Source organism: Pinus tabuliformis, chromosome 1_2 (assembly GCF_031772625.1).
Source record: "Pinus tabuliformis cultivar Carrire ecotype Pingquan chromosome 1_2, CPIR1, whole genome shotgun sequence".
Taxonomy (NCBI): Eukaryota; Viridiplantae; Streptophyta; class Pinopsida; order Pinales; family Pinaceae; genus Pinus; species Pinus tabuliformis.
Window position 1 is genome coordinate 135,341,955 of NC_142298.1, and position 17,280 is coordinate 135,359,234.

Consider the following 17,280-nt stretch of genomic DNA (forward strand, 5'->3'; position numbering starts at 1 on the left):
CATTTAATGGAATTTAATTCCAATTGAAAAAAACAAAATCATTTCATTTAAGTTCCATTCAAGGTTTCACCGCATTTCTGCTTTTCAAATATCAAATTTTTTCATTTCCTCGCGTTCCAGGGTTTTTCAAATATAAAAATTTGTTCATTTCCCTCGCGTTCCAGGGTTTTTCAAATATCAAAATTTGTTAATTTCCCTCGCGTTCCAGGGAGGAAGGTCGCCATATCATCGCATTATGTTTCTCAAATATCAAAATTTATTCATTTCCCTCACATTGCAAGGTTTTCCTAGGGAAGAAAGAGGAAGGTCACGACCATGTTGTCACAGGTTTGATTTAGGTTTCACCGCATTTCTGCTTTTCAAATATCAAATTTGTTCATTTCCCTCACGTTCCAAGGTTTTTCAAATATAAAAATTTGTTCATTTCCCCTGCGTTCCAGGGAGGAAGGTCGCCATATCATCCCATTCTGTTTCTCAAATATCAAAATTTATTCATTTCCCTCACGTTGCAGGGTTTTTCTAGGGAAGAAAGAGGAAGGTCGCGGCCATGTTGTCGCAGGTTTGATTTGATACATTTCATTGAATACAATAAATTGGATTCTAGGTGCCTCCATTCGTGGTGGTTTCATTCTACGAAGGCATCTGCACAAGGTTCCACACGCTCCTGTGCGATGGCCCATCCCCAAGCCTCCATCACTCTTTGCAACTTTAAAACACTTCTAGACAAGTGCAAGAGGCACTCAAGAGGCTGTATGTACAAGATTCCACATAGGAAGATGGAGCCGAAGGTATGGGTTATGTGCCAAAGAATACGACAGGTGTCTTTTCGACCCTGAAATCAGTGAAGAAATTAAGCAGAAAAGAGAGCAAAAATGAGTTGATTAAGACAAGGAAATAAAATGTCCCAAGACTGTAGCAGGTCACCATCTAGATTCTCTGTGACAGGTGGATTGTGATGATCCAGTCGTCCCTATAAATGTCAGAGACATAAAAAAGGCCTCGGATTTGCCTGTACCACAGGGTTCCGAGAGTTCTGGAGCAATGAAATCAAATGCCAAGGAAATAAATGTGAGCCGAGACAAGTAGGATCGAGGCTCTGTGCCAGAGGAGAGGTTTCCAGAGGATACTAAACCCACTCAAGAGGTAGGTAACTACATTTTATTTTTATTGTTTAATTATAAGAATTAATGCAAGAAACTTGTCCATGAGTGACTTCCGTTGGTTTAGGTGATAAGTCTGGATGGTAATTTTTCTACCAAAATCGCCCGGTGCTTTCCTATTATGCCATTTAGGTGGCATGGACAACAGTGATAGTGAAGCCTGGTGGTTGGGTTAAACTCTGCTGACCTCACTAGTGAACCAATGCCTTATTGGTGGCTTATGTAGAGATTTTCACTTTTGAAATAACTAATAGCTTGCCATATGTCATTCAATAGAACGGTTTAGGTTGGAGGTCGATATTCCCAAGTAATTTTTTGTTAAAACTACGATGGGAAATGAAGATTAGATCTACCCGATCGATGGACTTCTCTACCCTGTGCTACATCAAAATTTGATGACAGGAAACATTGTTCAGATCAATGTCAGTAGAGGCGTGACTAGTATACCTCTTTTCCATTCAGTTCTTGTTCCTATTATCATTTCCATTCCTCTGTTGGGATTACACTTCTACAACACCACCAGTTTTTAAGTGCATGATATATTCAGGGAGATGGGTGGGTTCAAGTTGCTTATCCGTCAAAATTCTATAGTCACGATTCTAGTTTTGTTTTGTTTCTAGTTATGTTTATGTTTCCTATTTCTAGTAACGTAGGTTTTGTATCTCCTAAACTCAATTTTATAGTGGTAATGTACGTCGTCATGGAGGTGATTTACGCTTATTATTCGCCAGAAACCTTGAGTCCTATTTCTTGTTCTATTCACCATGTAGTCATGTCTCTTGTTTTGTTTATGTTTTACCCTTTTTGGTAAAATACACTTGGACTGTGGATTGATATTTTAAGAATGCCATAACAAATTTCCTATGAATACAAGGCAAAGTAATGCACAAGACTTGAGTAGGTCATGAAATGTTCAAATAGAAAAATCGTCTTTGACGTTGGTGTAGCCCTAATCATTTTGGGTGAAAATGCAAATATTTTGAATTGATTTTTCTTAAAATTATGTTATCGAACTTTTTTTACCATTTTACATATATGGAAAAACCTCAGCCCTACCAAGTAAGTTCATGCAGGCTCTCCACTTTACAATATATTTTTGCTGGCTTGATCTAATAATATTTTTCTTACAATTATAAAACCTTAATCTTTGTTTTTTTACAAAAAGGCTATACCTTACTTCTAGTTTCTAAAAGTGCGGTATGCTGGACATACTGATGTAAAAGCAAAGATGGGAATGTGCCTTTTTTTAGTCTATTGTGTGGGCTTTTTTAGCCATTGCACAACCAAGTTACTCATTATCTCGTTCTCCTTGTTGTCAACTTGTCGCTCTCAGAGATGAAGTCTTCATTGTTTTTGTTGAATCTTGTGTCATGAGTGATCTCCTTAGGGGTCTCAGAGTCTCCTAGCTTGGAGCTCTCACTTTTACTACGAAATCTTCATTCTCATACCCTCTTACTCCCCCTACTTCCCTGTACATTTGTGTATTCTATATTACTTTTTCTATAACTATCTTTTGTTTCTAATTTCCATATTTTCATGTTTTCTTACTTGAGTGAAATATTTGGAATTAGTTAACAATAGACTCTAGCCTAATAAATCTATGCATTTTTACAGAAAGACTCGCAAAATTAGATTATTAGTTGACAATAGACTCTAGTCTGATAAATCTATGCATTTTATGGAAAGGACTCGCAGAAATAGATTTATCTGTTTCAGGGTTCTCGTTTTGACATGCAAGTAAAATCATAATTTTATTTATTGTGTATGTATTTTAAAGAGTTATTCTCAAATGTGCTTGTCACTAAAATCTAGGAAAGTTAGAGGGACAATATGTTTTCTTTTTGACAAAAGGATGGATTTAAGGTTGCAATAAATGAAATTGAGATTATATAACATGATTGTTTCATCAGAGCAAGTGGAGAATCTGGGTATTGTTTTTGGTAAAGATTTGATTTTTAATGCTAGTTAGACCATAAGAATAATCTAGTTAGATCGTTAGCATACTTTGTAACCATGCTTGATTAATACCTTGATATGTATTATTAGCTCATCATAAAAAGGGTTAGTAACCTTACCAAAGGATATCTATGCTAAATAGTGTATTACTTATCTATGTAGTAATGCTTAGATATTTAGAACACTAGCACTACTTTTATTACTTATCTATGTCGTAATGCTTACCTATTTAGAACACTAGCACTACCTATGGTTAGTCTAGTAAATCCTGGTTGTTAGTTAAATACACAGTAATAATACCAGCTACCTTGCTAGTGTAGCATGGAGTTAATATCACTCTTGTGGATTAACTTTACCTAATCACACTAGTTTGGGCATTTACAGAGGCATAATTATCTAACAGCAATTTGAATATGATAAGATATATGTCTTATGTGCATGTGTAAGAGTCTATTTTTCAATTACGCTTGTTGAGCTTAATTAAGCTTGTTACTTGCACTAAGCTCGAGTGGTTTACTCATGATACGTAAAATTCAGTCTAGCTAGAATTATAGGCATGGCTTAGTCTATTAAATCGCAGTAAGTGATATAAGGAAAAGTACAACGTAGTGAGTGATATAAGGCAAAGTATATGGTGCTACATTAAGGAATTGTACGTGAAGTTCTCATATCACTCCTACGTGTCATCTCAAAACTATATTATTATGCTGAGGGGAAAAACTCATATTTTGGAGGAGGTCTTAAATTGTTTTGATTTGAGAAGCGAGATAGAAATGGATTTAGGGTGGGGATTAATGGGAGGAAAAGGAACATTTTATTAAATTCTAATGATTTTTAGCAAATGTATATCTTATTGCAGAGAGGCCAGAGAATGTGCTTACCATGTGGAATACTACTTCGAAGGCATCCACCACGGAAAAGAGGCCAACTAGCCCTTTTACTTTCAATGCATTTTAAGCCCTAAAAACATTTTCCAATTTTCCTAAAAGTAATTTTGTTAGGTACTTGTTACTGTGATTTGCTCATATAGCTGGATCCCATTTTACCACAACCATTTAAATTCCTGTGGTAATCTGATTTCTTTTTTCTTCCATCTGATTTGTCTCAAGTGCAAGATTCAAAAAAAGTTTTCAATATTAATCAATTATTGAGAATGCTGACATCTAAATATAATGTAGTTCATTGTTTTTAATTAAAACGTGTGAAATCAACAACAGAAGTCCTAGTGCCCAACAGGATTTTATGGCTTGATTAACAAAATATATAAAATGGAATAAAATAGAGTACTTCCTCCAAAATTTGTGACTTGACTCAACTAGTATCTAGCAGGACGTTTTTACTTTGCAAAATTGGAAAGTGTTCAAGGTTGTAAGTTAAGATATGTATCAAGTGTGCTATATATAAACTACACACTCTAGGTATAATTACTAGTCAAATATTATAGCCAGTAGTAAATATGATGGTATGGTTAACTAATGTACAGGTTGCTTAATATTTATCCCCAAACAATAAAGACAAATGTGTGATTTGTTTAACTCATGAGTGAAAATGATTTCTATAGAACAACAAGGCTGCGATGCAACGATATACCTGCCCAATAAATAATTTATTTGCTTAATAGATTATAGATGTTCTATACAATAAACCTATGTGAATATGGTCACATTATTAAACCAGACAAATCAGCTCAGAATAATTCGGTATTCAAAAGAAAAGATCATTTTCTTATACGTTCAAACATGTTCAAACTAGCCATCATTTTTATTCACTGAGATTTTCTGACATAGTCAAAGCCATTACATCCCTTAACATTTATTTACAAGCTCTGCCAATGGATCATGTTCAGATTTTGTGAACAACACAACTTTCTCAAGCTACTTTTTAATGCCCACATACATATATATATACCTCAAGGGTAGTTTAATGCCCACGTACACATATATATATATACCTCAAGGGTAGTTTAATGCCCACATACACATATATATAGTTCAAAGGTAGTTTAGGACTAACTAATCAGTTCATTTCTAAAATAAAAATCTCGAAAAAAAGCCCTGGGAAAGATATACTACAGGTAAGACAGGAAAATCATGGAAATAACTAGCATTGATGACTGTGTATACAAATAGGTATTGTTTTCACAAGAGTTTTTTTCATTCCTCAAATTGTGCTTGGGCTAGAAAACAAAGTTTCAACGTAAATGTAGATGAGAACCTTCCTTTCTGAGAGCAAACTCGGGTATTAAAGATATGAGTAAGAGGAAAACAGTTGCATATAGTCAAACAGTGAAGTAGGCAATAAAACATTGACCCCCAACCCCTGCAAGGCTTTTACAACAATAATATTTGAATGCTTAAATGGCTTGCACCTCCCATTTGTTCTTGGCCATTGAAAGCACTATTGTTATATTGAAAAAAATGACTTTAATGCTACTTCACATTACTCACTCAAGGTTTATAAATTATCCATAAGATCTCTGCAATTACCCAGGTATGTTTTACATAAATTGCAAATTTATTATACACACTGTGCAATGGGCTTTACATTGCTAATATGTAGTGTAGAATCCAGAAATTGCAAATTTATTATACAAACTGTGCAATGGGCTTTACATTGTTAATATGTATTATAATTTATTATACAAACTATGCAATGGGCTTTACATTGTTAATATGTAGTGTAGAATTGAGAATAGGAAAATTACCTTGCCTCATTAGTGGAAGTCCAGAAGGAGTGATAAAATTTTTCTCCATTGTACTTAGTATCTGAAATAGAAAAACTAACCAAAAGAAAAGAGTGTATACAGACATGAACCATATCCTCTTCCTGAGAGAAAGGTAGCAATAACCTCAGTACGTGATAGCACTGAGCTCTTTGGCATCCTTTATTAGGAGGTATGACAAATAATTTCATACCAACTTCTTTTTGCCAGAAGTGAAAAAAAAGAATTGACAAAACTGACCTCAAGCATACTTGCATTGAAGCTTCTAGATTGGGGATCAAAGCTGAAATCTGAATACAGTCCCAAACCCCTGAAAGCATGAAACCAAGCACCAAAAAACCCCAAGAAGACCTGCACACTAAACTTTTTATGTGACTTATTGATCCGATATAAACTTTCAATTTTTCTAAGATTTTGTATTCAATATGGATAAATTGGAAAATGCTACTTTTCTTTAATGATTTTATACCAGGCAATGAATTATGACTAAAGTCAAATATTTTGTGCTAACTTTTGGTATTTTTTCAGACTTTTGTCTTAGTAGTAGTTTTGACTGTAGAGGAGGTTGTCTAATATTGTCCATGTATTCATGAATTATGGTTGAATTCTAACATATTTTGCTCACTTTGGAGATATTTCAGTCATGGTTTTTGCAATTCTGATGTTAGAGCAGCCTGCCTAACCCTGCTCGTTGCAGATAGGGGAATTTGGTTTAAAGTGGAATACCTTTATCAGATCATGGGCTTCCTTATGCATGGAGTATAAAATACCCAGTTGGTCATTGAATAGAGATCAAATATAAACATAGCCTATCATTTTGGTTTTTGTCCTGTTTTGATTGGGCAGATTTTGTTTTAATACTAATCCTGATTTTAGGACAGGCTTTCTCTTCACCCTAATTATGTATTTATTAGTGCAGACGAAGGAAGTAAGAAACCTATATCAGATCATGAGCATTCTTTAGTTCATAGTTAAAATGAATTTAAAGTTTAGTTTCATCCTTCTGTATTAGAAAGTCTGGAAAAACAATAAGAAAAAGCACTCTCCTCTAATTTAACGCTTACCTATGCTACAAATATAAGACCTATAAAAACCCTAATTCTAGATGCCTTAAACCAACTCAGAAAAGTGCCTTGTGTTTGTCAAATATCAGACTCATGTTAAAAACATGCAAAAGATATGTTGAATATAGGCACTCAAGTTCAACTCAATAACAGGTGCACTTGTTTTATTGAAAGCACCAATAAAGGATCTCAAACAAAGTTCCTAGGCTAATAAAATGATAATGACCTCTGGTTAAAATATTGGTGGATAATTATTGTAATTTTCCTCCAAAGATTCTTCTTTGCCTGCAGAGACCCTTCAATTATTTCACTCAATCAAAACTCTGCACAAACCATAGGTTAGCACCTATTTATAATTGGTACTCTAGTGCTTATAATATTTGAATAGTATGCCCATCTCTCTCCATTAGATGGAAAAGGAAAATATGATAAAGTTTAAACATAAGCAATACTCTTTTCTTGATATATCAGTTAATTATGTTCTTAAACGGGAAAAAATCTTTTCTTGATATATCAGTTAATTATGTTCTTAAACTGGAAAAAGTAGATCGGTTTTATTTAAAAGATAACTAGAGAAGTACACTATCCACCTACGAGACAATTAGATTATTAAATACTAAATAGCAGAGAAAAAATGTCCTCTAAATGCAAGGCCAATGTATGTATAGATATTTTAAATAGTGATTTCAATCTGACTTCTAGAGAAGTGGAATTCAAAGAGTAATTCTAGACCTAATTTTTCCATTTGTTGAGAGTTTTGCCTATTTTTTCCATTTGTTGAGAGATTTGCAGTTTGATAGTGAGAGAGTTTGGTAGGGTATCTTTTATTTTGTTAAAAGACCACCACGATTGGGTTGGTAAGAGATTTGCAATTTGATATTGAGAGAGTTTGGTAAGGTGTCTTTTATTTTGTTAAAAGACCACCACGATTGGGTTGGTAAGATTAGATGTTCTTTGGTTTATTCCTAATGTAGTTAATCCCATTTCCAAGGTTTGACTCTTGTGGAATCCCAAAGTTTTTCAGTTAAGTGATAATTGTGTGATTTTTTCCCATTAGTGAAGTGATAATTGTGTGTTTGTCCAAACATCATGTACCCATAAACCTATAATTATGTAATGGTTGAAACGTCTAATGCACTGCCCATTTGTGTTTATTCATGGTCAAAACGTCTAATGCATTGCCCCTTCATGTTTATTCATTGAATCAGTGTAACACATCTCAAATCTTCTTCGTGTAAGATTGGAACACCTTAGACAATATGTTAACTATGCTTATTTCCCAAAGCAATCCGTGAGTCTTGTAAACTTGTACACTAATGTTTGCCCATGTCTAGATTTTGGATAACCTTTTCCAGATTGTGAATAACCTGAGCACGAGGGTTCTTAACATTCATCATTTCCAAGAAAAAGCAAATATTAAACTAGCAGGGTTGTTAACTATTACAATATGAGGATTGTTAATTTCTACTTTGTAAACTTATTCCTTAAGATCAACTTCACTTGAAGTAACCAATAAGAATTAATATACATTTCATTTTTTATTATTCTAAATGTATAGTCAAATTACTCATAGCTTGAATGCACATCATCAACTTTGTTGTGCTTGCTGTTGGTGGCTTTACTGGTAATTCAAAGGTTTTCTGAATAACAGAATGCGCAGTTCAGGGTGGTGAATAGTGTAGTGCGCCCACTCATGAGACTGCTGAATCCCAAGTGCTCGCCACTCATTATAGAAAAATAACTATGTTAGTTCAAATCAGTTGAACCCACATCATTCAAAAAAAGCATAAACAAAATCCAACTCTGTGTTAAAAAATAGAAGAAACGTGTTGCCCAATAAAATGATTTGTATAATAAACTGAGAAGATAAAATAGGATATCCCAGAAAAATAAACAGTAAGTGGGCAGCTAAAAACAGAAGAAAGACAATGCGGTTCGATCAATGGCAAAAATTAATGACACAATCTTTTGTACAAGAGCCCAATGCAAAATAACTAAATATAACACTATTGTTATATCGAAAAAAATTACTTTAATGCTACTTCACATTACTCACTCAAGGTTTCTAAATTATCTATAAGATCTCTGCAAATACCCAGGTATGTTTTACATAAATTGCAAATTTATTATACACATTGTGCAATGGGATTTACATTGTTAATATGTAGTGTAGAATCCAGAAATTGAAAATTTACTATACAAACTGTGCAATGGGCTTTACATTGTTAATATGTAGTGTAGAATCGAGAATAGGCAAATTACTTTGCCTCATTAGTGGAAGTCCAGAAGGAGTGATAAAATTTTTCTCTATTGTACTTAGTATCTGAAATAGAAAAACCAACCAAAAGAAAATAGTGTATACAGACATGAATCATATCTTCTTCCTGAGAGAAACTAAGGCAACAATAACCTCAGTATGTGATAGCACTGAGCTCTTCGGCATTCTTTATTAGGAGGTATCCTTTGACAAATAATTTCATACATACTTCTTTTCGCCAGAAGTGAAAAAAATAATTGACGAAACTGACCTCAAGCATACTTGCATTGAAGCTCCTAGCTTGTGGATCAAAGCTGAAATCTAAATACAGTCCCAAACCCCTGAAAGCATGAAACCAAGCACCAAAAAATCCCAAGAAGACCTACACACCAATGAAGTTGTGTGCACGAATCAAGCTGCCCATGAAGCAGAACAAAATGCCAGTTCTGCACCAACCTCCAGCATAATCTATAAAGTCTACAATCTCTTAAAATATGCTTCAAGGATTTTAAACGATGACAAAAGGGGCATAAACTCTTTGACTGCTTCCTTTTGGCATGGTGAACTTTGGAGGGCAACCCTTGAACTACCAACAAAACAAAGACCCATACCTTGTAGCTCAAATGGAGAGACCATACACTGTGACTGACAGATCCATCGAGAATCCAGGTTGAATACCTCATACCATATGAGGGAAAAATCTCTACAAAAAAGGCCATTTTGGCCTTTAACCCACTTGGTAGGTCAAGTCAGGCCTAGACATCCTACCTGTATATGTGGAAGCTATCCACCAAGATGCCAATTGAGTGATGATGGTCTGAAACCTTTGAAAGCATCAATGATGAAGCCAATCAATGGGTCTATTCGAGTCTGCTTTCAACGATGAAGCCAATCAATGGGTCTCTATTCGAGGCTATGGCCTAATAGGTATAAAAAGAGAAGTATGGATAACACTCCCTACTAAATATTGTGTCAAAGATATAGTAAATATGATGCAACAGCTAGACCAATCTAAAAGTGGTCTCAAGCCAGAATGAATGGGTCACAAACTCTACCTGAACAATGGCATGTGGAATTGTTTGATTTCTCTTGATCATGAGGAAGCATATGGGTCTCTACACTCTATATCTTGGCGCAGTTTGTCTCAAAGGCAAGGCCCTCACACCTCAAACCCATAAATAACAATGGATAAAAATGTGACCTCAAATTGCAAATCTACAGAAGGGAAGTTTCCATCCGTATGTTGAGAGTAGGCCGGGGATAGTAACACACTGTACTAAAGAACTTCAGACGGGGTTTTCTCTCCAAAGAAGTCCAAAGAACCTAAAGAATATATTATAACACCCTATAGGTGTATAAAAACATAGTGCCCTAGTTAGAGTTAGAACATTAAACTACTTTTTATCAGTAAAAATATATCACCGAGAACTGTAAGATAATCCTAATTGAATATTTAGCCTACTAAACTGTTTGCTTCTTCATAATGAAGGAAGCTAAGATTCTGAACTCCCGTTGTCGAAGAGGAAATTCCAGGAAACCACAAAGCTAGCCCAGTGTCGACCACTCCTCTGACATCCATAAGTCATATGGTGCTTTATTTTTTTCGTTTTGCTATCTATTTGCCTTGGTACAATCATTATCCTAGCAGTTGTAGTCAGCTTGGTGCAGTAGTAGGAGGAAGTACTAGTAGTTTCAGTGCTAGTACAATATCAAGGGGTCAGTAGAGTGGTGGTAGTTCAAATCCAAGTGTTAAAGGTGATAGTGGAAGCGCAACGGATAAAGTGAGCATGGTTTAAAGCCACTCTTATAAAGGTTGCAACTGACTTCAGCAATGGACACTGATGCAATTCCAAGTGGGTTAAGTGTTCACGGTTCATGGATGCATTGGGCACTATGTCCCTAAATGCTATTTCCTGCGATGTATTTCAAAGATTACCACATAAAGGAATCCATAGAAAGGAATCCCTCTTGGGTTGTCCATGGACAATCAATATCAAGGGTAAGTTTTGGATATTAATCTTTAAGTGGTTGAGATTTAATCCAGATATGTCTGTATCAATAAAGAAAATGAAATGAATGAAAGAGTGCATCCTAAGTAAGAGGAATTCAAATTAAGTGCACAATGAACTACCATGATGCTACAAATAACAACTTATTCAACACAGCCAAGAGATTCAAGGAGCTAGAACAAAACATAATTGTATCAGATAACATATTAGGGTAACTTGAATAAAAACACAAAGGACTAGCCAATTACTGAGATGGTTTTCCAATTCCACTTGCATCTTCCAGATTGTGAGATTTATTTATGTAGGGAGAGCTCTGATACCAACGTAACACTCTGCGTTGACTATAAGTGTTCAAATCAGTGTTGTTAGAAGATGGATATCAACTCCGCAAACAATGGAGAAACAATATTTATGAAAATTGGGATTAAGAACATAGAACACAAGATAATCTATGCCACTGTGTTTTACTTTTGCAAAAAGACTTCAAGTAGCAACAACAAGAGCTGAGGAAATGCTAGGGTGCTTAGGGAGACTCCCCCTTAGGTGAGCTTTGGTTAAAATGGGACTTCTTATACAAAAATTCCAGAAATTCAAAACATGAGTAGAAAGGAATTGATTATTGTTTAATGCATTAGCAGTTTTGGGGGTTGATGAAGCAAGTGTTTCAGAGTAACAGGATCACTGATTGGAGGATTGCACATAAATTTTTGGCAAACATTAGATTATAGAGGAAAAATGCAACACAGTTGGACAATTACTCTCCTTTTTGACCCTCCCTCTGTTCTATGGAGTAAAAAAAGGAAGATGCAAAGTGCACAGGCACTGAAGCCTCAAGCAATGCCATCAAATTGTATATGGCCTTAGTTTTCTGGAGAAAAAAAGAAAACAAAGAGTGCACAGGTACTGAGGCCTCAAGCAATGCCATCAAATTGTATATGGGGCAGCTTGTTATATGTACCCAACATGTATGAAGAGGAAGAGAGTGCTGATATGTTGTTGTAATAAGAATAGTGCAAGGCTTGAAGAGCTGAGGAACTGAAGGAACGAGACAGTAATAATCGTCATCTAGTACCTGAAGATCTGGTACTTGAAAAATTATGCCTTAATTAACTAGTGTTTGGCGAGTCATTATGTAGGCGCAAGCGTATGAAGCAAGGACAAATTAGGGTACTCGAAACATAGCAATTCGTTGAGAATGTGTATCCTTGTAGAGGACTTAAAACCAGAAGTCTGCAGGATAGAGAATGTACATGACCAGGTTTGGGTGCAGAGGACTTAAAACAAGAAGTTTGCTGGACAGAGAAAGTTAGTGCTCACTGACACGAACGAACCAAATGGCTATGTAATATTAAGCAATGCAATAGTATGTAATTAACACGAAAAGAGCCAGATGGCTATGTAATATTATGCTATGTAATTAGGCTAAAAAATTCCAAACAAAAAATGTTATTAGATTAATGCTAAGTGAGACTTAGCATTAGTTTTTTGAAATTAAATGTTTTCGTCATATTCTATATATTATATCTAAACTTGACTCTTTAACCCAACCTAAAATTGGAAATCCTGTAATAAATTGCAATAAGACTCCTAAGTTGCTTGTCCAATAAAAATAAAAAAAATAAAAAAAAAAAAAAATAAAAAAAAAATAAAAAAAAAATAAATAAAAATTTCTAGAAAACATTGGCTTAAACAAAGCCATATGGAAAAAGTCGAAAGAAAATAATAGGCTTTCAGTGATTTATTGATTGTTATATACCTAGCAGGGGTAGGTATAATAATAGGAAAGAGGCCAGGTACTTTTTTCACTCATTTGATAAAAAAATCTCACCACTCCTTATCTTTGTTCTAGCAGTTGATGTTGTATTAACTAACTGTTTATTAAAAAAATCAACAATGAAATCAAATAGAGAGCTCTATGGTTCAATGCCTAAACAGTGGATATCAAGCTCTACAATATCTTACTTCGATTTTTGATAAACAAATTGCACAATGAAAAGGATGCCAACTTTGATGGCTATTGCACATCCACCATAGAACGTGTCTTGACTCATTATGTTCTCATTTCTTTTGTCAAAGTCCAATATAAGTGTTTAAACAAATAACGAAACTTCTCTTGCAAAGTATTTACAGTGGTTGAATTTAATGTGATTGTACATTTTTTTGCATATAGAATATTTTTAAATTTGATTGATAAAAATGATGTGAATTATTTAATATTTTGTCTGTCAAATTTTAAAATAGTTTCGAAATCTAATTAAAATAAAAATAACCAGTGTAAAATAACTTAGATTTTTTTTCCATTTGTTTACTACAGCGAGTCTTTTAATATTTCCCTATGCCTGAAACTGTACTATTGTGACAATATTTTCCCCAGAGCTTATCATGAAAGAGACAAGGTGGTTGCAAATTACATATCAATTCCCAACATTGAGCGAGATGTATGCACTATATGGCAGAGTAATAAAAGCTACGACACACCTACACATATGTCACTAAATCTAGAGTGGCTTTATTTAGAGTTGGCTCTTGATAGCAAAGAGATTCTTTCAAAGTTGGTGCTGGTCCTTAATGTCCATGTTGATACTCTTCTTTCTCCTTAGTTTTTTTCAAATGTTCTATGGTGTACAATGTAATTAGGTAAATGTTTAATAATATTAATGGATTAGGTAAATGTTTAATAATATTAATGGTGTAAAATATAATTAATTTAATTACATTTTTTTTTTGGGTGAAATGTTTGATATATTATATTATAATTTTGGTTAGTTAAAATAAAATAAAAATTCCAAGTATTATTTATTTTATCAATTTTTGTTGGGTAGTTAAGGCAAATTTGAAATAAAAATAAAAATAACCCTATGTTAAAATAAAAAGTTATTATTTTTTTAATTAATTTTTATTGGGTAGTTATTGTAAATTTGACTTGGTCAAGTCAATTTTTGAGCTCTGAGTTTATGAGAACCCATGGTATTATCCATGGTGATTTAATCCCTTTTGAGTATATAAAGAGTTAAAATGGATCTAGATTGGTATTAATGATAGACAGTTTTACAAATTGTTTAAATTAAATGCTTTTTAACTAAATAAATTATATATAAGAGAGCCTTATAAGTTATATAAGTTTGAGTTTTTTAATTGAATTGTGTATAAATGTTAATATCTTTAAAGTTTTGAAATTTCAATAGTGATTTTAGTAAACTTTTTAAAAATAATTAAATTTTAATATTTAATAAAAATAATGAAATTAATATAAGTTAGACAAAATTATCATTAAATCTAAAAAAATTAGATTTAAAATTTAATATAAATGATATATTTAATTATAAATTATTTAACAAGTATAATTTATCAATATATTTTAAATTAAAGGAAATATAAAGTTGAATTATAAATGATTTAATAACTTTTTATATTAATACAATGTGAATTTCAGCTATTTAAATCATTTAACATATTAGCCTAAATCATTTATCAATTATTGAGAGAGGTCAAATCTTTTGAAGTGAAAACCTCTTTTTTTAGTGCAAAACTTGAAGAAATGTTTGCATGCCAAAAAAATTGATCCCTCTCAGCATTTAATAAATTCAGAATTAAGATGGATCTAGACTGGTTATAATTAGTGTACCATGTCATTGCTACTCAACAAGTATTTAATCTTATTTATAAATTAACAAGTATTAGGCTTACCAATCTAGTTCCTAAATGGCAATGGTATGTTTACAACATTTGATTGAGTGATTACACTTGTGACTCAATTACAAGGTATACTCAACTATGAAAGACATAATTCCACTAGGAGGGTATGCTACCATTTGGTTCACTTTCCATATACTTCATGATAATTGTTCTTTTTGTGGAAGGTGTTGGTTTTCATTATTACCTTGATTATAAACAACATAGATAATAAATCATAAGACTAGTTCAACATATACCATTTATGAATTTTAGGGTTAGCATTGAATATAGTAGTAATACGTAAGCATACTCTTGTATGCTCCTCATAGTACAATGGTATTTTCCTTAAAGGAAATTTTATGATTATGTTAGAGTCCTCAACAATAACTACATCCCTTTGTGCAATGTCCTTGAGGAACTTGACTCCTTGATACATTGTTAGTGCTTCCGCTTGTTATTAGTTGCTTTTCCCTATTTCCAGGAAAATTTTAATTTATAGGGACCTCTTCCACTTAGCAAAACACAATGCAAGGTCTTGATCTCCATTGAATCCATTCCCTCTAGTTCCATAGTGTTGGCATAAAGAATTTTAGCTACCGGTTGCACTTTGGGTATACCTAAAATTTGTATACCTTGGCTCATTGTAGTGATGAATCAGACAAGTGTATAATGTGATTTCAAGGACACCTTATCTCATTTGCAGTGAACATTTCTACCAGCTCCATGGAGAGGACCCTCTTTTCAATATGTTTTCAATTCTATGTTTTGAATTTTTTTTAATTGGAAATGTAAAATCATAAATTTAATTAATTATATGTTTTAATTTTATTTTATTTTTAAATTAAAAATATAAATCATAAATTTAAATGGTTCAAATTACATTATAATGCACTTAATATTTATAATATGGGTAGCCCTTTGGATTTTTCATAGTTGGAGGTGGAGCTACGCGCGCGGAGATAGGGTTTTTCTTCTGATCTTGTTGCTGCCGTTGGGAAGAGGCGGCACGGCCACCCCTGGTTATGGAGGCTCTTCTTGACGCCATTGTTAGGAGCTTCGACGACATTGCCGTGCTGCTGAAGTTCTGTTCGGGATTCGAAGTTTACAGTTGGGGTTTTTCCTATTGTTCTTTCAATACCTGCACAGCCTGAGGCAGAGCTACACCTTTGGCCCTCGCTTCCCCCATTCTTGCTGACCTGAATCCATTTCCTCAACTTTGGCTCTGAGATTCCGGATTGGAGGTCCGCTCGTCTTGGGCACTGAACGGAAGAGTTCCAAGGCGATTTGCATCGTTTAGTGTCGAGCAGTTGAGGCGAGAGTCAATGCCTTGTGTTTCAGCGGTCCATTGCTCGACCCTACTGTGCTGCTCTGCTTAGTGATCTAGCAAAGGAGTATGTCTTTGGTGTTTTTGAACTGAGCTGCGGAGCAGGAGCGGGGTTTATTTTGGTCTTCAGATTTTACTCTTCATGGGGGCGAGGTGGCTTCCCTAGCCGCCTTTGCCGCCGGACTCACCTCTGCTCTAGTTGGGACCAGATGGGTTCCTTTGCTATGGCAGATGGTGATTTTTTTGGTGGCTCGTTGGCATACCTCTGCGGTATTTTGAAGCGTTGAGGGAACTGGGATGTGGAGGTGATTTTCTCTGCATTGTTTCGTGCTGCTTCATCATGGCTGTTTTTTTTGCTGGAGCTTCTGCTGGCAGCTGAGGAAGCTTGGGGCAGTTTGATCTCTACCTCTGGTTTCGACGGTTTCAGGAGGAGAGTTTGAGGGGGCAGGGGAGGAGTGGCTACCCTGGCTGCTCTTTCCTCATTTCATGCCTCTCCTTCTTGTCTGGGCGGCCAGATTTAGAGTTTTACTGTTTTTCTCTTTTTCTCTCCTCAGGAGCTTTATTTTGCTTTATTTGTTGTTTGTTGTGATGGGTATGGGTATCCTCCACAGGTCTATTTTATGCAGACTGGTTTGGGGTTTACATACCCATTTACTTGCTGCCCAGTCTGTGGGCTTTACTGGAATACTTCTCTTGAAGTATTGTTATTGTAAGTGGCTTTGCCCACACTTCTGCATATGCGTTTAGCATCTACAACATGTAATTTTATGAAATTAATGGAAATTACGGATTTTCTCCTCGGAAAAAAATGGGTAGCCTTTTCCAAATTTATACTTTCCATTATATATTTATTATTATCCATTAAAATGAAAATAAATATCTACAAATTTTAATAATAATAAAGAATTTGGTATGTTAATATTATTTTTTAGTGATTTTAAAATTATAAATTACAATTTTTGAAATTATATTACATTTTTCATGTATTATTGTATATAATATTTATAAAATTAAATAAAATAACCATATATTTAATAAATTTTTTATTATTATCAATTTTATGGTTTGAAATTTTTCCAAAATAAAAATATAAAATTATAATTTTAAATGGTT